Here is a 21074-nt window from a genome sequence, read left to right as displayed (position 1 = left end):
TTGGGTTGATTCCAAGTCTTTGCTATTGTGAATAGTGCCACAATAAACATATGTGTGCATGTGGCTGAATATGAAATTCTTGATTGAAAATTCTTTGAGAATGTTGAATATTGGTCCCCACTCTCTTCTGGCTTGTAGGGTTTCTGCTGAGATCCGCTGTTAGTCTGAGGCTTCCCTTTGTGGTTAACCCGACCTTTCTCTCTGTCTGCCCTTAACATTTTTTCTTTCATTTCAACCTTGGTGAATCTGACAATTATGTGTCTTGGGGTTGCTCTTCTTGAGGAGTATCTTTGTGGTGTTCTCTGCATTTCCTGAATTTGAATGTTGGCCTGCCTTGCTAGGTTGGGGAAGTTCTCCTGGACAATATCCTTAAGAGTGTATTCCAACTTGGTTCCATTCTTCCTGTCACTTTCAGGTACACGAATCAAACGTAGATTAGGTTTTCTCACATAGTCCCATATTTCTTGGAGGCTTTGTACATTTCTTTTTACTCTTTTTTCTCTTAACTTGTCTTCTCACTTTATTTCATTAATTTGATCTTCAATCACTTATATCGTTTCTCTCACTTGATTGAATTGGCTACTGAAGCTTGTGCGTGCATCACGAAGTTCTCGTGCCAGGGTTTTCAGCTCCATCAGGTCATTTAAGTTCTTTTCTACACTATTTATTCTAGTTATCCATTCATCTAAACTTTTTTCAAGGTTTTTAGCTTCCTTGTGATGGGTTAGATCGTGTTCCTTTAGCTCGGAGAATTTTGTTATTACTGACCTTCTGAAGCCTACTTCTGTTAACTCGTCAAACTCATTCCCATCCAGCTTTGTTCAATTGCTGGCAAGGAGCTGCCTTCCTTTGGAGGAGAACAGCCCCTCTGGTTTTTAGAATTTTCAGCTTTTCTGCTCTGGTTTCTCCCCATCTTTGTGGTTGTATCTACCTTTGGTCTTTTCTTTTTTATTATACTTTAAGTTCTAGGGTACATGTGCACAATGTGCAGGTTTGTCACATATGTATACATGTGCCATGTTGGTGTGCTGCACCCATTAACTCATCATTTATATTAAGTATATCTCCGAATGCTATCCCTCCCACCTACCCCCACCCATGACAGACCCTGGTGTGTGATATTCCCCTTCCTGTGTCCAAGTGTTCTCATTTTTCAATTCCCACCTATGAGTGAGAACATGTGTTGTTTGGTTTTCTCTCCTTGCGATAGTTCTCTGAGAATGATGGTTTCCAGCTGCATCCATGTCCCTACAAAGGACATGAACTTATCCTTTTTTATGACTACATAATATTCCATGGTGTATATGTGCCACATTTTCTTAATCCAGTCTGTCATTGATGTACCTTTGGGTTGGTTCCAAGTCTTTGCTGTTGTGCATAGTGTTGCAATAAACATACGTGTTCATGTGTGTTTATAGCAGCATGATTTATAATCCTTTGGGTATATACCCAGCAATGAGATGACTGGGTCAAATGGTATTTCTAGTTCTAGATCCTTGAGGAATGGTCACACTGTCTTCCACAGTGGTTTAACTAGTTTACAGTCCCACCAACAGTGTAAAACTGTTCCTATTTCTCCACATCCTCTCCAGCACCTGTTGTTTTCCTGTTTTTAATGATCACCATTCTAACTGGTGTGAGATGGTATGTCGTGCAGCCAGTTTTAGGTTGCATTTCTCTGACCCAGTGATGACAAAGCATTTTTCATGCCGGTGAAACATTTACATGTCTTCTTTTGAAATGTCTGTTTCCATATCCTTTGCCTGCTTTTGATGGGGGTTGTTTTCTTGTAAGTTTGTTTGGAGTTCTTTGTAGGTTCTGGATAATAGCCTTTCTTGGATGGGTAGATTGCAAAATTTTCTCCCATTCTGCGGGTTGCCTATTACGCTCTGATGGTAGTTTCTTTTGCTGTCTTTGGAAATCTTTAGTTTTAATTAGATCCCATTCGTCAATTTTGGCTTTTATTGCCATTGCTTTTGGTGTTTTAGACATGAAGTCCTTGCCCATGCTATAATTACAGATATTTATTTTCTAGGTTTTCTTCCTAGGGGTTTATGGTTTCTGTCTCTAAGATTTAAGTCTCTAATCCATGTTAGATTAATTTTTTGTATAAGGCATAGGAAAAGGATCCAATTCAGCTTTTCTACATGGTTATGATTTTCCCAGCACCATTTTATTAAATAGAATCACTTTCCCCATTTCTTGTTTGTCATGTTTGTCTTAGATTAGATGGTTGTAGATGTGTGATTTTATTTCTGAGGACTCTGTTCTGTTCCATTGGTCTATATCTCTGTTTTGGTACCAGTACCATGCTGTTGTGGTTACTGTAGACTTGTAGTATAGTTTGAAGTCAGGTAGCGTGATGCCTCCAACTTTGTTCTTTTGGCTTAGGATTGTCTTGGCAATGCAGGCTCTTTTTTGGTTCCATATGAACTTTAAAGTCATTTTTTCCAATTCTGTGAAGAAAGTCTTTGGTAGCTTGATGGGGATGGCATTGAATCTATAAATTACCTTGGGTAGCATGGCCATTTTCATGATATTGATTCTTCGTATCCATGAGCATGGTATGTCCTTCCATTTGTTTGTGTCCTCTTTTATTTCTTTTATTTTTTTTTTAAATTTTATTTTATTTTATTAATTTTTTATTATTATTATAATTTAAGTTCTAGGGTACATGTGCATAATGTGCAGGTTTGTTACATATGTATACTTGTGCCATGTTGGTGTGCTGCACCCATCAACTCGTCATTTACATCAGGTATAACTCCCAATGCAATCCCTCCCCCCTCCCCCCTCCCCATGATAGGCCCCGGTGTGTGATGTTCCCCTTCCCGAGTCCAAGTGATCTCATTGTTCAGTTCCCACCTATGAGTGAGAACATGCGGTGTTTGGTTTTCTGTTCTTGTGATAGTTTGCTAAGAATGATGGTTTCCAGCTGCATCCATGTCCCTACAAAGGACACAAACTCATCCTTTTTGATGGCTGCATAGTATTCCATGGTGTATATGTGCCACATTTTCTTAATCCAATCTGTCACTGAAGGACATTTGGGTTGATTCCAAGTCTTTGCTATTGTGAATAGTGCTGCAATAAACATACGTGTGCATGTGTCTTTATAGCAGCATGATTTATAATCCTTTGGGTATATACCCAGTAATGGGATGGCTGGGTCATATGGTACATCTAGTTCTAGATCCTTGAGGAATTGCCATACTGTTTTCCATAATGGTTGAACTAGTTTACAATCCCACCAACAGTGTAAAAGTGTTCCTATTTCTCCACATCCTCTCCAGCACCTGTTGTTTCCTGACTTTTTAATGATCGCCATTCTAACTGGTGTGAGATGGTATGGCCATTTTCACGATATTGATTCTTCCTATCCATGAGCATGGAATGTTCTTCCATTTGTTTGTGTCCTCTTTTATTTCACTGAGCAGTGGTTTGTAGTTCTCCTTGAAGAGGTCCTTTAGATCCCTTGTAAGTTGGATTCCTAGGTATTTTATTCTCTTTGAAGCAATTGTGAATGGAAGTTGATTCATGATTTGGCTCTCTGTTTGTGTGTTACTGGTGTATAAGAATGCTTGTGATTTTTGCACATTAATTTTGTATCCTGAGACTTTGCTGAAGTTGCTTATCAGCTTAAGGAGATTTTGGGCTGAGACAATGGGGTTTTCTAAATATACAATCATGTCATCTGCAAAGAGGGACAATTTGACTTCTTCTTTTCCTAATTGAATACCCTTGATTTCTTTCTCTTGCCTGATTGCCCTAGCCAGAACTTCCAACACTATGTTGAATAGGAGTGGTGAGAGAGGGCATCCCTGTCTTGTGCCAGTTTTCAAAGGGAATGCTTCCAGTTTTTGCCCATTCAGTATGGTATTGGCTGTGGGTTTGTCATAAATAGCTCTTATTATTTTGAGAGAATCAATGTCAGATCTAATTAATATGTACAATTTCTGCAGAACTTAGGAAGGAACATTATACTTGGTGCCAAAGAAATGTGTTTAATCAGACTAACTCATATCAGGATTGCTTTATTGAGGCACATTAGACATATATGTCATTTATTATATTATTTTCTTTTCTTTCTTTTGGTGTAATTCTTGAAAAAGTAAGAGAATTGTTTTTTCAGAACATTCTACCAAAGCAAAAATTAATGAGCACAACTTCATACAAGATCGAAATTTCAGCTGTTTGTTCCTCATCCAACGAAAGTTATAGCTATGTCTAAAAGCTGAATTATGATTTACTGGGAATCAGCTGAAAGTAAGGCCAGTAGGTTCAACTAGATTGCAAATACCTTGTAAGGAGGAATTTTGTCTTCACATCTTCTCATTCAAGTATTTTACTTCCCCTTACACTTTCTCATTTTCTCTCTATAGCGCTTTGCATAGTAATTTGCATGCACAGCAGGAAAACAATAAATGACTAGTGAGATTCTATGTCTTTCTTTATAGAGAACATTATATTTTTAACTCATGTCAGTAGAACATGCCATTTGTTATTCTAAGGATAGTTGCCAGTTTGAGCCAGAAGAGACCTTTGAGATCTTGTACCAATAGACTTTTAACATGTGAAAAAGCAAGATTCAAAACCTGGTGATGAGATTGTAGTGGTAATGACTTCTTTAAGAGCACATAGCTAGGGCTGGGAGTAGAACCCAGGCATTATGGCCATCAGACCAGTTCTACTACCATACTGCCACCCTCATTCTCACTCTTCCTTTTGATTTCCCTTCATTAATGACACATTTTTCAGAGAGTCAATTGAGGTAATCACTGCAGACAAAATCTGTAAAAGGTCAAGAGTTGGTCCTCAGTTATTTGCTTCTATCTTTCCCTTGGAATAGTTATCAACTTTCCTGGTTTAAAAAGATAACTTTTGAAGAAGATCGTAGATAGAAAACAGGGCTAATGTACATATCTCACTTGGATGGACAGAACAGTGTACGGAGACTCATACCACAAACTTTTGCTCCAAGAACCACTGCAGGAACATACTGGGAAAACCAGAATAATTCACACATCCTTTGAAGGAACTGGCATGCCACTACAAATTCCGTGAGTTAGGTGAAAAACTGTGAGTTCTCAAAGTGTGATTGGGTGAAAACCTGCCTCTGAACAGACATCCCCACTGGGGAATCTGAAAGTCCAGATCACAAGAGGATTTAACCTTACCTAGAACTGGAATGGATTTAGGGTGCCATGTGAAATATAAAAGTAAAAGCAGTAGTGGGAAGAGCCTTATAGGCACTCCCATTATCCAGCTTGAGCCCAGTGAAGCCATCCCTGACTATATCTCACAGGGGCCTTTGGGAAAGGCACCCAGTGGAATTAGGGAGGAGTCACAGGGTGTAAGAAGTTTCCAACTGAATTTTGCAATTACAACTGGGCACTAACTTTCTTGAACAGAAGCCAGGGAGCAAATGGGAACTGCTGAAGATATGAATGCAGGAGCCACAGCTAACATTGTGGGCAGATAGGGAGGGGTGAGACCTGAATGCCAAGTTTGCTTGCTCAGCGGGGAAGTTTATGGTCTTGGACAAGTTCTGAGTTCTGCACAAGCAAGCTGCCTGGATCTAAGCTTGGCACCATTAGTGGAGCACTATGGGAGTGAGGCTGGCCTTGCCAACTGTGTGGGAGGTGGGTGAGGCCTTTCACTACCAACTATCCCCCACTTCTTTGGTGAACTATATGGCACAATCAAAGCAGCTATAATCCCCTCTGGAACATAATCCTGTTGGCCTGAGAACCACATTCCCATTCCTCACGGAGGCTTTGGCAAGCCCTGCCCAAGGAGAGTCTGAGCTCACACCCACCTAAGCCTACCCCCAGCTGATGATATTTCTCTACCTGCCCTGGTAGATGAACACAAAAGACATACACTCTTGGGAGCTTTATGGACTCGCCCATCACCTGAGTAACGAGAATACTTCCCACAGCCAACATAGGGCAAGCTTATATCCCACTGCTAATGCCACAGCTGGTGCTCTCTTGCAAGCACCACCTCCTGGCTGGAGGCCAACCAATTCAGGCCATTACGGGAACACGTGGCAGAATAACCCTGCTCCTGGGAAGAAGAAAACAACAGAAAATATCACCACCTGCAATGTCCCGGCTAACCAGAGGTCTTGGGTCTGTTCACTGTACAACTTCACTGCTAGCATAACCAGCATTTGAGAAAGCCAGCACACTAATCATATCTACACCAAGGACTCTCACAGAGTCTAATTCACTCCCCTGCCACCTCAACCACAGCAGGTGCTGGTATCCATGGTTGGGAGATAACCTCACAGGATTCTTTGCAGATATTTCCCAGCACCACCCTAGAGCTTGGTATCTCTACTGGGTGGATAGACCCAGAAGAGCAGTAACAATCTCTGCAGTTTGGCTCTCATAAAGCCCCATTCCTAGGGGAAGGGAGAGAACACCACATCAATGGATCACCTTGTAGTGCAAAAGAATCTGAACAGTAGGACTTGAGTTCAGATCTTTCCACTGGTGGGTAGTTTCTCACAGCAGAGGCACAATTGCAGTGCTGGGTGCAGTAGGGGAAGTCTGCACTTATACCCCAACAAGCTGGTAATCTCTGTGATCATGAAGGGACTTGGAGAAGGGGTTCTTGTTCCCCTCTGGTACTCCACTGCAGACACAGCTGGGGCTTCTCCCACAGGAATGCAGTGTGGAGTCACCTATAGACAACCTTTCTGGAAAAATCCAGGGTGGGCACAGCCCCACAGAAGGAGCACACTCCAGATTCAGGCCTGCACAAGAGGCAGTCACAATTCCTTCCTACTTGAAATATCAACATTTCTATAGATGAAAGGAAATGCCTGTCTGATCTGAATAACTGAAACACTAGAACAGGAGTGAGGTTGTGAGGTGAATAGCTTTCCTGAAGACCTAGCAGAAGAGGTAAGGTAGCTCCCACTCTTCATCATGATAAAACCTTAGCACATCTAATTGAGAGCTCCCCCAGACACCTTCATCAAGGCTGAGACCTTGGCCCACTGTTGGATGTTACATCTACCTGCTTGCCTTAGCCACAACTGGTGCCTACCCAGGGTTACCTCCCTGACTGGCCTGAAACCTGAATCATCAACTCAGTAAATAAAACACGTAGAAAAAATTAAATGAATAAATAAAGTGTATATCATGAGAGAATGTGATAAGCTTTGAGAGATCCCTGCCATTTTAACTCCATAGGAGACAGTAAATATGACCACACACCAAGAATCTAACTACTACAACCAGCATTGGGAAAAGCCAATGCACAAACACACTATAACTAAGGATCTCATACAGAGTGAGCATCAAAAGCAAATTAGGGTAAAATAAACATTGAAGTCAGATCCTTAAGAGGGACAAAACCCCAAAAATCCAAAAAACCACAGTTCAATAAAAAATAAATTCAATAACAATTTTAAGAAACAGTCTATCCAGATGAGAAGAAATCAGAAAAGTGATTCTGGTAATATGACAAAACAGAGTTCTATAACACCCCCAAAAGTTCACACTAGTTCTGCAGCAATAGATCCAAAGCAAGAAGAAATCTCTGAATTGCCAGATAAAGAATTCAGAAGATTCATTATTAAGCTATGCAAAGAGATACGAGAGAAAAGTGAAAATCAACTTAAATTAAAAAAAAACCAGGATATGAATAAAACATTCTCCAGAGAAATAGATATCTTAAAGAAAATACAATCACAACTTTTGGAAATGAAAGACACATTTAGAGAAATACAAAATGCAGTGGAAAGTTTCAACAATATGCTAGAACAAGTAGAAGAAAGAACTTCAGAACTCGAAGACACAGCTTTTGAATTAATGAATCAGACTAAGACAAAGAAAAAAGAATAAAAAAATGAACAAAGCCTCCACGAAATTTGAGGTTATGTTCCTGAGGAAGAAGAGAAATCTAAATGTTTGGAAATCTTATTTGAGGATATAACTGAGGAAAATTTCCCTGGTCTTGCTAGAGATCTAGACATCCAAATACAAGGAGCTCAAAGAACTCCTGGGAAGTTAATTGCAAAAAGATCATCACATTAGGTAACCTATGAAGGAAAACCTATCAGATTAACAGCAGATTTCTCAGCATAAACCTTATAACCACAAAGGATTGGGGTCCTATCTTTAGCCTCCTTGAGAAAAAGTATTTTCAGCCATAAATTTTGTATCCAGCAAACCTAAACTTCACAAATGAAGGAGATATACAGTGGTTTTCAGAAAAAGAAATGCTGAGAGAACTCTCCACTACCAAGCACTACAAGAAACGCTGAAAGAAGTTCTAAATGTTAAAACAAAACCTCAAAATACATCAAAACAGAACCTCCTTAAAGCATAAATTTCAAAGGGCCTATAAAACACTAACAAAATGAAAACAAAACAAAACAAAACAAGGTATTTAGGCAACAGGTTAGCATGATGAATGGAACAGTACCTCACATCTCCATATTAATATTGAATGTAAAAGGCATAAATGCCCCAGTTAAAAGATACAGAATGGCAGAATGGATAAAAGTCCACCAACCAAGTGTATGCTGTCTTCAAGATACTCATCTAACGCCTAAATATTAATACTCACATAAACTTAAGGTAAAGGAGTGGAAAAATATTCCATGCAAATGGAAACCAAAAGCCAGCAGGAGTAGCTAGGCTTATGTTAGACAAATCAGATTTTAAATCAATAACAGTAAAAAAAAAAAAAAAAGGCAAAGAGGGACCCTATATAATGATAAAATAGTGCAACAGAAAAATATCACAATCATAAATATATATGCTCCTAACATTGGAGCTCCCAACCTCATAAAACAGTTACTAGTAGACCTAAGAGATGAGATGGATGGCAACATAATAATAGTGGGGGACTTCAATACTCCACTGACAGCACTAGACATGTCATTAAGACAGAAAGTCAACACAGAAACAATGGACTTGAATTATACACCAGAACAAATAGACTTAAGAAATATTTACAGAACATTCTACTCAACAACTGCAGAATATACATTCTTATCAACAGTACATGAAACATTTTCCAAGAGAGACCATATTATAGGCTACAAAACAAGTCTCAAAAAATTTAAGAAAATCAAAACATATCAAGTATCCTCTCAGACCACAGTAGAATAAAACTGAAAATTAACTCCAAGAGGAACCTTCCAAACTATACAAACATATGGAAATTAAATAATCTGCTGTTGAAGAATCTTTGGGTAAACAATGAAATCAAGATGGAAATTAAAAAATTATTTGAACAGAATAATAGTGCCATAACTTATCAGAGCTTTGCAGATACAGAAAAAGCAGTGCTAAGAGGAAAGCTTATGGCATTAAATGCTTACATAAAAATATCTGAAAGAGCACAAAGAGACAATCTAAGATCACATGTCAAGGAACTAGTGAAACAAGAACAAACCAAACCCAAACCCAGCAGAAGAAAAGAAATAACAAAGATTAGAGCAGAACTAAATAAAATTGAAACAAAAAACCCCAAAAGATCAATTAAATAAAAAGCTGGTTCTTCACAAAGATAAACAAAATTAACAGAGCATTAGCAAGATTAACCATGAAAAGTAGAGAGAAGATCCAAATAAACTCAACTAAAAATGAAATGGGAGATATTACAACCAATACCACAGAAATGCAAAAAAAAAAAAAAAAAAAAAAATACAAGCCTACTGTGAACACATTTATACATACAAACTAGAAAATCTAGAGGATATAGATACATTTCTGGAAATATGCAACCCTCCTAGATTACATCAGAAAGAAATAGAAACTCTGAACAGACCAATAACAAGTAGGGAGATTGAAACAGTAATAAAAATATTGCTAACAAAAATTGTCCAGAACCAGATGGATTCACAGATGAATTCTACCAGAAATTTCAAGGAGAATTGTTATCAATCCTGCTGAAACGATTCTAAAAGATAGAGAAAGAGAAAGTCCTCCCTAAATCATTCTACGAAGCCAGTATCATTCTGCTATCAAAACCAGGAAAGGACATAATAAGAAAAGAAAACTACAGACCAATATCCCTAATGAACATACATGCAAAAATCCTCAACAAAATACTAGCTAACTGAATCCAACAGCATAACAAAAAGAAAATACAGCATGATCAAGTGAGTTTCATATCAGGGGTGCAGGGATGGTTTCACATACACAAATCAATAAATGTGATATATCATATAAACAGAATTAAAAACAAAAATCATATAATTATCTCAATAGATGCAGAAAAAACATTTGACAAAATCCAGCATTCATTTAGGAATGAAAACCCTTAGCAAAATTGGCATAGAAGGAACATACTTTAAGATAATAAAAGCTACCTATGACAAACCCACAGCCAACATTATACTGAATGGCAAAATTTGAAAGCATCCCCCCTGAGAACTGGAACAAGAAAAGGATGCCTACTTTCACCACTTCTATTCAACAGAGTACTAGAAGTCCTAGACAGAGCAATCAGACAAGAGAAAGAAATAAAAGACATCCAAATTGGTAAAGAGGAAGTCAAAGTGTCGCCGTTAACTGATGATATTATTGTATACCTAGAAAACCCTAAAGACTCATCCAAAAAGTTCCTAGATCTGATAAACGAATTCAGTGAAGTTTCAGGATACAAAATCAATGTACACAAATCAGTAGTGCTGCTATTCACCAACAATGACCAAGCTGAGAATCAAATCAAGAGCTCAATCTCTTTTGCAACAGCAGCAAAAATTAAATACTTAGAAATCTACCTAACCAAGGAGGTGAAGGATCTCTATAAGGAAAACTACAAAACACTGCTGAGAGAAATCATAGATAACAGACAAATGGAAACACATCCCATGCTTATGGATGGGTAGAATCAATATTGTGAAAATGACCACAGTGCCAAAAGTAATCTACAGATATAACACAATTCCTGTCAAAGTACCATAATCATTATTCACAGAACTAGAAAAAGAATCCAAAAATTTATATGTAACCAAAAAAGAACCTGCATAGCCAAAGCAAGACTAATCAGAAAGGAGAAATCTGAAGGCATTACATTGCCCAAATTCAAACAATACTGCAAGACTATAGTTACCAAAACAGCATGGTACTGGTATAAAAATAAACACATAAACCAACGGAACAGAATACAGGACCCCAAAATAAAGCCAAATATTTGCATTCAACTGATCTTCAATAAAGCAAACAAAAACATAAGCTGGGAAAAGACATCCTATTCAGCAAATGGTGCTGAAATAATTGGCAAGCCACATGTAGAAGAATGAAACTGGATCCTTGTCTTTCACTTTACACAAAAAATCAACTGAAGATGGATCAAAGACTTAAATCTAAGACCTGAAACCATAAAAACTCTAGAAAATAACATTGGAAAAATTCTTCTAGATGGTGGCTAAGGCAGACTTCATGACCAAGAACCCAAAAACAAATGCAACAAAAACAAAAATAAATAGATAAGACCTAATTAAACTAAAATAATTCTGCAGAGCAAAAGAAATAATTAGCAGAGTAAACAGACAACCCACAGAATGGGAGAAAATATTTGTGAACTATGCATCTGACAAACAACTAATATACAGAGTCTACAACAACTCAAATAAATCAGCAAGAAAAAACCAAATAATCCCATCACAAAGTGGAAAAGGGACATGTATAGACAATTCTCAAAAGAAGATATAAAAATGACCAAAGAACATATGACAAAATACTCAACATCACTAATTATCTGGGAAATGCAAATTGAAACCACAATGAGATAGTACCTTACTCCTACAAGAATTAATTAAAAAATAAAAAAAAATAGATGTTGGCATGGGTGTGGTGAAAAGGGAACACTTTTATGCTGCTGGAGGAAATGTAAACTAGTACAACTACTATGGCAAACAGTATGGAGATTACTTAAAGAACTAAAAGTAGAACTGTCATTTGATCCAGCAATACTACTATTGGGTTTCTACCCAAAGGAAAAGAAGTCATTATATGAAAAAGACACATGCACATGCATGTTTATCGCAGCACAACTCACAAGTGCAAAAATATGGAATCAGCCTAAATGCCCATCAATCAATGACTGTATAAAAATGTATATCTACACCATGGAATACTACTCAGCCATACAAATAAACGAAATTATGGCATTTGCATCAATCTGGATAGAGTTGAAGACCATTATTCTAAGTGAACTAGCTCAGGAATGGAAAACCAAACATTTATATGTTCTCACTTATATGTGGGAGCTAAGCTATGAGGATGCAAAGACGTAAGAATGACATAATGGACTTTGGGGACTCAGGCAAGGGTGGGAAGGGAGTGAGGGATAAAAGACTACACACTGGGTACAGTGTACACTGTTTGGGTGAGGGGAGCACTGAAATGTCAGAAATCATCACCAAATAACTTACCAATGTAACCAGAAACCACCTGTTCCCCCAATACTATTAAAATTAAATTTAAAAGACCTAGAGACAGAAATACCATTCAACCCAGTAACCCCATTACTGGGTATATACCTGAAGGAATGTAAATTTTTCTATTATAAAGACACATGCATACATATGTTCACTGCAGCACTATTCACTATAGCAAAGATGTGGAATCAACCTAAATGCCCATCAATGATAGATTGAATAAAGAAAATGTATGACATATACACCATAGAATACTATGAAGCCACAAAAAGGAATGAGGTTATGTCCTTTGTAGGGACATGGATGGAACTGGAGCCCACAATCCTTAGCAAACTAATGCAGGAACAGAAAATCAAATACCGCATGTTCTCACTTATAAGTGGGAGCTAAATGATGAGAACTCATGGACATATATAAGGGAACAACACACACTGGGGCCTGTTGGAGGTAGGAGGGTGGAAAGAGGGAGAGGATCAGGAAAAATAACTAAGGGATATTAGGCTTAATACCTTGGTGACAAAATCTGTACAATGAACCCCATGACACACATTTACCTATGTAACAAAGCTGCACATCCTGCACATGTACCCCTGAACTTAAGAAGTTAAAAATAAAAAGAAAACTTTCATGCAGATGACTCAAATCTCTGTCCACTACAGCCACAAATGACTTACCTAAACTTTAGTCTCTCATTTTCAGCTGCTTATTAGATTGCTCTACTTCGATATCTTGTCTTTTAAAAAATTTCAAACATATTTTCAGACAAATACAACCTTCTCTTCAACATTAACTTCCCCATCTTATATTTCTGTTTCTTCAATGACAGTAATAGTCTTCCAGTCAGTCAGGCATAGGACCTGGCAGTCATCTTTGACTCCACCCTATCCTTATTTTATCCCTCATCAAGTCCTGTTGATTCTTATTTTGCAATGCCTCCTGACCCTTTCCTTCTTTCTTTCTCTTTCTTTCTCTTTCTTTCTTTCTTTCTTTCTTTCTTTCTTTCTTTCTTTCTTTCTTTCTTTCTTTCTTTTCTTTCTTTCTTTCTTTCTTTCTTTCTTTCTTTCTTTCTTTCTTTCTTTCTTTCTTTCTTTCTTTCTTTCTTTCTTTCTTTCTTTCTTTCTTTCTTTCTTTCTTTCTTTCTTTCTTTCTTTCTACGACTTAGTTCAGCATCCTTATCTCGTTATGCCTTAGCTACTTCACGGTGATCTATGCATCCTCTTTCACACTTAAATAATCAAGAGGTGAACCTGGCAAATTTCTACTTACACTTCAAGATTTATGTTGAAGTTATCACTCTCTATGAATACTCCCATGTGCATAGTTTTCGTTTATTACAGTGCTGTAATTACTGTTTTTGCTTACATGCCTGTCACACCCATTTAGACAGTAAGCTCATAGCTCATTAGTGGCAGTGAATTGCTTTATTCATTTTTTGCTCTTTTCCTCTCCGAATTGGGCAACTTTGAAGAGTAACTGTGTGGTTTTAAGAGCTGTTGAGTAATAGAGTATGTAATTTTCCAGGGTGGATGTCTAGGATCAGAGGAAGGAGCATGTTTCTCTCTCTCTCTCTCTGTGTGTGTGTGTGTGTGTGTGTCTGTGTGTGTGTAAGCACAGGTGCTGTTATGCAAGAATCTAAATAATGATGTAAAGTGATAGTAAAATGTGGATACATCGAGCAGGGTAGAATCTATTTAAAAGAAACCTGAAAATTCGCAGAGTGCAGGGGACCATGGCTCATGGATGGACACTTTACAAATCACCAGAGAAGAAAGGAAAGAGGGTGGAGCAGATTGAATCTACACATTTCGGCAGAAAGGGAGGCAAAGATCTTAAAACAAAGAAGGCATAGCAGTGGCTCATGCCTGTAATCCCAGCACTTTGGGTGACCAAGGTGGGTGGATCACCTGAGGCCGGGAGTTTGAGACCAGCCTGACCAACATGGAGAAACCCTGTCTCTACTAAAAATACAAAATTAGCCGGGCATGGTGGCACATGCCTATAATCCCAGCTTCTCAGGAGGCTGAGGCAGGAGAATCTCTTGAATCAAGGAGGTAGAGGCTGCGGTGAGCCGAGATTTTGCCATTGCACTCCAGCTTGGGCAACAAGAGTGCACTCTTGTTTCAAAAAAAAAAAACAAAAAACAAAACAAAAAAAACCATAAATGGTCTGGTGGGGCTGGAGGAGAGTTCAAAAGTGCCATAGGTCAGAGACTAATGGAAATCCAAAGACTCAAGGATATGTTTGATTATAGGGTTTGAATGAGACTGATGGGTATTTTTGGATTGAACCAACAGCAGAGACAATATGATTAAATCAGTATCTGGATGTACTTTTATGATTCTATTAAGTTATATGCCTGCCAAGATTTCCTTTACCTTTCTAGTAAATACTAGCATGCACCAGATAGTCTGTATGTGTTGGAGGACTGCCAACAGGAGTGGGGTGATGAAGGCAGGGCCAAAGCAGAAGAGGAAGTGGGGAGGCTGGGACTCAGGGTTCCTAAAACTGATACTTCCTCTTCTGGTGCTGAGCAGTGGCAGGATGCAGAAAACATATTTTAAGAGGGTGCAGCTCAGTGGAGCACTGTTTTTATTTGACCAACTCCCCAGTGCCCTCTTTCCTCCTCTCCATGTAGCCTATTACTGTCAAATGAAAAAAAGTTGGTTGTGCCATCCTGTAAGTCTGAGCTCAGGGAGGTTAGGGACAATGCTGTATTAATCTTTTGATACAGTAGGCACTCATTAATGTTTGTTGAATCAATATCTGAATGAATAGGAGAGTCAACAAATATGAGTGTTTTGTAAATTACAAAGCTCTTTAAAATTTAAATTTTTATTACTCTCTTTCTTATTCATATAAGGCTCACCTACTTTGACCACACCACCCCACAGTCATATCTCTCTTTGCACATAGGAAAATGTGGAATTGATGTTTATTGAGTGATTGTTTATTGATTGACTAGAGTAAAGCTACTCATTCTCTATGGAGACTTAATCTACAAACCATCAGGCTATACTAATGATCCCAGTGACTTTCTTCCATCGTAGTGAAGGATTTGGGGGAAGAGGGCAGAATGACCCTTCTGTCTGTGATCACTTTAGCCCTATCATTACAATAAGTAGCTTTCTTACTTTATATTTCCAGGGATGTGTTGCTCACAGGGATATGCTTTTTGGGAATACATTTCCAAGGATATGTATTCTCATTGGTATTTAAAACTATGGGGGGACTGATACTTCGTTGCTGACAGTTCTCAGGTGTTTCTTCTGTAGTCTCTTATTCTCCTTAAGAGGAGAACGTCAAACCCATCAATTCAGGCCATTCTGTTGTCAGACAGTTGGAATCTAAACTTTATATGACACTGTCAAACCAAAAAGGACCTTGGACTGTGGCATTCAGAACTAGTGACAGTGTGTCTCCTTCCATTGTACTGTGCCAAAAATGCTTTATCCTGTGTAACCAGATTAAAAGGATGCATAAGACCAGACCTTAAGGGAAATGAAAGTTACCAAAAGGCAATAGAGATCTTGAGGAGTGCATGAGTGCGTGCGACAGTGTATAGTGCAGGATACTTTCACCCCTAGTTTGGATGATAAAAATGTGTTGCAACTTACATACATACTTTTGAACTTCTTGTAAAGCACTAACTAGAGGGCCTTTTTCCAGGAATACCTCTATAACTCTCTACCTAATTCCTAGCAGCTTGGAATCCTCTGATGTTCTGAGGTCATTGCTCTCAGCTAACTCTGAGGCCTGCTTCTATCATCTTGGCATTTAGATGTCTGGTTCTTGCCAAATAATTGTTCTCTATGAGATTGCTTTTTATTTAAGGCCCTTTGTCTTAAGTAAGAATTCAAATTCAGATCAACCACAAATGGTAACCAATTTGGAATGAAAAGAAGCTTTATTACCTTCTGAGGCCTGAACATTTTCTAGGAACTTTGGAATAAGTATGTAAGACACATCTGAGATGTTTGAGTGTTGTTATTATTAGCTCAATTCCACTGAGCTTGTTGAATCCATGACAACACAAAGACAACCATTTCTAGAAACAAACACTGTTAATGTGAAATTTATGAGAAATCTTAACAAGTCTTATACTTTAGACATCTTGAAATGCTATTCAAAATTGGATTTTTCTTTCCCTTTTAGGGAAAAGGGATTGATGAAAAATAAAACAATATCCAAATATCTCCTATTTTTTCTTTAGCTCAAGGACCCTAAGTCTAGATCTGAACTCCTGTTTCTTTTCTATCAGTTACATTTAAGTAGAGCTCAAATGTCTGGGTTATATTGATTCTGAAAGCACTCTAAACAAGATAATGACATTTTATTCATCAAAAGGAAAATCAACTATGTGTTAAATGTCCAAGGGCTTATGTTTACTCTTCTGTCTCTTTTCCTCTATTTCTATAAGGACCTCTTCCTAACTTATCCCCCAAATTTAAAATATTTTTTCTTTCTCTTTTCTTCCCTATGTACCCCCCACCCCTAGTCTAGAAGAAGGACTGTGGGGCACAAAGAAAGGAGAGGTCATGTCATGATGAGATGGAGTGGGATGAGACAGAATGAAGCAGCAGTATAGAAGAATTTATACAGTGGCCTTTTCTACTAATCCATAAAGAATTCTTAATTAAAGGCAAAAGTAATTGTCATCTGATGGTGTTTTAGCACCTTGATTGTAACATGAATTAATGGACCTAAGATGTCTGGATTTATCTAATCAAATTAGGTAAAAGGAATGACTTTATTGCCTTTTCTGTAAGGATGAGGATATGTACTTCTTGCTATGAGTCTATCAGGCTTCCTTCTAGTTTTTTTTTTTTTTAGACGGAGTCTCACTGTGTCGCTAGGCTCCAGTACAGTGGCTCTATCTTGGCTCACTGCAACCTCTGCCACCCGGGTTCAGGTGATGCTCCTGCCTCAGCCTCCTAAGTAGCTGGTACTACAGGCAGGTACCACCACGCCCAGGTAATTTTTGTATTTTTAGTAGAGATGGGGTTTCACCATATTGGCCAGGATGGTCTCAATCTCTTGGCTTTGTGATCCACCCACCTCAGCCTCCCAAAGTGCTGGAATTACAGGTGTGAGCCACCACACCCAGTCAACAGTTTTATTTCTGCACTGCAAAGCAACAAATTGACATACTGACTAATCTATCTTTTGTAGGGTTGACTGATATAAATATATCTTTCAACAGTTTGTTCATATCTGATTGAACTGGGAAAACTTTTCTCACTGACCCTGAAATCATACCACATAGGTGTTCATGTGGCCTGAAATGCAAATAACACTGGAGTGAGAGATAAAAGTGACTTTAGGTCTTTTTATTTTAGACACACACACACACACACACACACAACTACACATACATATTTTAAAAACATGATTTGTATTATAACCAAATCTGTGATTGAACTAGTGGTTTTATGAAAGAGTAGTGGGATATTGTGTTGCATTCAAAACTTGGTGCAAAAAACTATTTTAATCCTTAGCATATAATCCTAAGAATCAATGGGCTTGGTTAAAGTAGTAACAACAAAAAGTGGATAGTGCTTTCACAGAAATACTTCTTAAATACTACTCTTAAATAGTTTTACTCCTTTTAGAGTTCACATTGAGGGTGTGCATAAGTATTGTAGGGCTAGTGACAACTATAATCCAGAGTGTTTGATGCTACTGACAGGTCCTAAGAGTAGGATGAAGTTGCTGAGACTTAGAGTGATGTCCCTGACCTAGAAATACAGTGTAGGGAGTAGAAAGTATCTAGCTCTACTCTCTCCCCATGCAATCAGTTTTGTTATGTGTTTTATCCTACTGGAATGAATGGAATTTAAACAAAATCCTTCTGATGGTGGTTTGTGTTTTCAAATTGCTTTCAGATTTTATATTTATCATTTTAAGAGATTTAGAAAATATTCCTATTAGCTCATTACTGCATTAGATACACAAAAGAACCAAGAAATACTAATGGCCATTAACTTGCCAGAGAACACCCAGCTGTTTACATGTCAAAGCTAGGGTGAACTCCCAGTGATCCCAGTTACCCAGTTTATCTCCCATTGAAATCCATGCAGCAAGATAGTTTAGAGCAGCCACTGTTAGGTGTTAAGAACATGAGAACAACAAAATGGACCAAAGTAGAGGTCCATACTGGGCAATGTTATTTGGGAGATTATGATAGTTACCATTCACAGTATCGAATTCACCAGGTTGGGTATGTACCTTAAGAATCAGCACCTTCCCTTTATTATTGGCCAATTATACTGAAAATACAAACTTATAATTTTCTATACTGTGGAAGAATCTTGCTTTTATGATAGATAAATAGTTTCTAAATGCATCAAAATTTCATTAAGGGAAGGTAGTGGAAAATGAGAGTTGATGATTCTGGGTTAGGAATACACTAACATGCTAAATTAAGTCTAAAAGCAAATTGCAAACTTTTCTTAACCTACCATTATCTGTGTGCTTACTGGCTCCCAAACTGACTTATTTTATTAGGAGGAACCCTGATTGGCTGGTGTAGTCAATACTTAGGGGAACAGGGGAACAATTTTTTATTAAAAATAAATAATTTTTATTTATTTATGGATGAATGTAAATATAGCACTTGAGGTTGTTTATGATGTAAAAACAGATAGCTTTTAGTTCTAATTAAGCCATTAATAGTAAAACAACAACAGAAACCATTTTTGAATGATTAAGACTTCTTGCAATAAAGTTAAAATTGTCTAGGAACAAATTTTCCTAATGTATTTCAAATGTAATGCAGTCCTTTGTATTTTGTAATGCATTGTAAAAATACATTTTTTTTGTATTTAAAATAGTGTACAGTCTAGTTCAGATTTAGTTACAGTTTCTTTTAAAATAATCATTTGTTAGATGTATGGTATCATAGCTTCTCTCTAGGTTTCAAAATAATCAGAATACTGGAAAGCAGAACCACTGAATTCAGTAGGTGGAGCTCACCAACCCATTTGTTTCCTCTTGAAAACAGCTTTTTTGCCGCTAAGTAGAAAAATGTTACTGGCTAAAGATTTTATTAAAATGTATGAATTTTTGGCTCTGTGTAAACTTAGTCTACGCCAGATGAGTCTAAGTTGCTAAATAGATCGTGCAATTTTCTTCTATTCAGTTATAGTTGAGAGAGCTTTATTTTTACAGTCTCTGGCCAGAACTGGCTACTTTCTAGTTGTACGGTGTGTTTCAAGAATTTTTTTTAGCCTCTCTCAGTCTATTTTCTCTTTCATAAACACGGACAGTAACACCTACCTTGTCTAAATTATAGGGTGTTGAAAGGTTCGGGGGGGATAATAAATGTGAAACTACCTTATGAAAATTTTACTCTCCACTGGTTTACCTTCAGTAATCACTACATATTTATTTTCCATATTGAAGGAAAATATCACTACATTAGAGAAACTCCACTGAACCCTCAAAATGGGATTTGAAAACATATCTCACATTTCTGGCTTAATTGCAAAGGTGCTAGAGGCTTGCAGAGTGTGTCTCCTCTGTATATTGCCACATCGAGCCCTAGAAGAAGCACTGAGCAATATTTGTTGACAGACTGATCATATAATCAGATCTCTGGCTAAGAAATAAAGCAGAAAGAATTCATACTAGCACCCAAACTTAAAGCAAGCAAGGCAGATAACTTATCCCCAAACTCCTGGGAATTTGCTAAAATTTACCATCAGTAACGTTTTACTACATACTGTTCTGGTCTCAGTACTGAATACTGAGTTTCCTTACCTGCTAACTTCAAGGTCCACAGTTTACTGTCCTTTGCGTTTTTTCTCAGAAGCAAGCTCCAAGTCTTCAGTAAATTCGATCTACCAGTCCTTGCAACTAATCCTTGTTGGTGAGCTGCACAGTATCTGGATACCCTGTAGGGTCATAAAAGCACAGTCCATTCACAGAGTGCCTGCTCTATAGGCAAGCTTCTTTGCAAAGATGGGTTGCTGCTATTTTTAAGAGGAGAGAGGGCAGGGCACATTTGCTAGCCAATATATACAGATATACAGATTCTTCTTCCTCTTTCAGATTAGCCTTCAAACTGTTAAAGCACTCCCGGAGTCTGACTTCTCTGGTGCAAAGTGGGGGAGGGGAAGGGTCAGAGAGGAAGGAAGAATAGAAACTGGAGACTTGCAGGTTGCGTGTATGTATAAATAAGCTTTTCTTCCTAGCTTCAGGAATAGAATTCTCAGGAAATTATTCTGCTGCTTTAAGATGGGAAGCAGAGGGGAGTGTTCTCTCTTCAGCTTAGTTCTCTCTGATTTCTATGACTGGGAGGTCATTAGACTATTTGTAAGTGGGGAAAGATAATCATGCCAGTATATGCTAATATAACTGGCATTATGTGAAACTTGATCTTAAGCAACGTAAATTTCATCTCTCTGTTTCTCACTCTCTCTCCTTAATGACACATGTGGCTCTATCCACATTCTAAAATGCCTTTTCCTTTCTGGTTACTTTTTGAGCTTTGTTTCCTGAAGTCTTCATAATAAATTGGCTCCATTGGATTAAAACTGTTTTTTTTTCTTTTTTTGTCTCACTGAAGATGATCTGGAATGACTGGGCTTGCTGTCAGTGGTCCTGTGTTGGAAATTTGGGGGATCAGGCAAGTGTTCTTGGCCTTTGGCTAGGCTCTGAG

At 37.9% G+C, this 21074-nt stretch overlaps 1 protein-coding gene across 3 annotated transcripts in view; it reads right to left on the bottom strand.

Moving 5' to 3' along the window:
- The window catches only part of LOC116272003 (cysteinyl leukotriene receptor 1), a 36450-nt gene extending 15763 nt beyond the window's left edge, over positions 1-20687 (bottom strand). For all 3 annotated transcript variants that reach the window (XM_031660804.1, XM_031660803.1, XM_031660805.1), the window contains exon 1: positions 20174-20687. The gene's annotated coding sequence lies outside the window, so the exon portion shown is untranslated. The remainder of the gene's footprint in view (positions 1-20173) is intronic.
- Between the last annotated feature and the right edge of the window lie 387 nt (positions 20688-21074).

Source organism: Papio anubis, chromosome X (assembly GCF_008728515.1).
Source record: "Papio anubis isolate 15944 chromosome X, Panubis1.0, whole genome shotgun sequence".
NCBI lineage: Eukaryota > Metazoa > Chordata > Mammalia > Primates > Cercopithecidae > Papio > Papio anubis.
The sequence above is the reverse complement of the archived record's forward strand: the minus strand, read 5'-3'. Positions and strand labels throughout refer to the sequence as shown.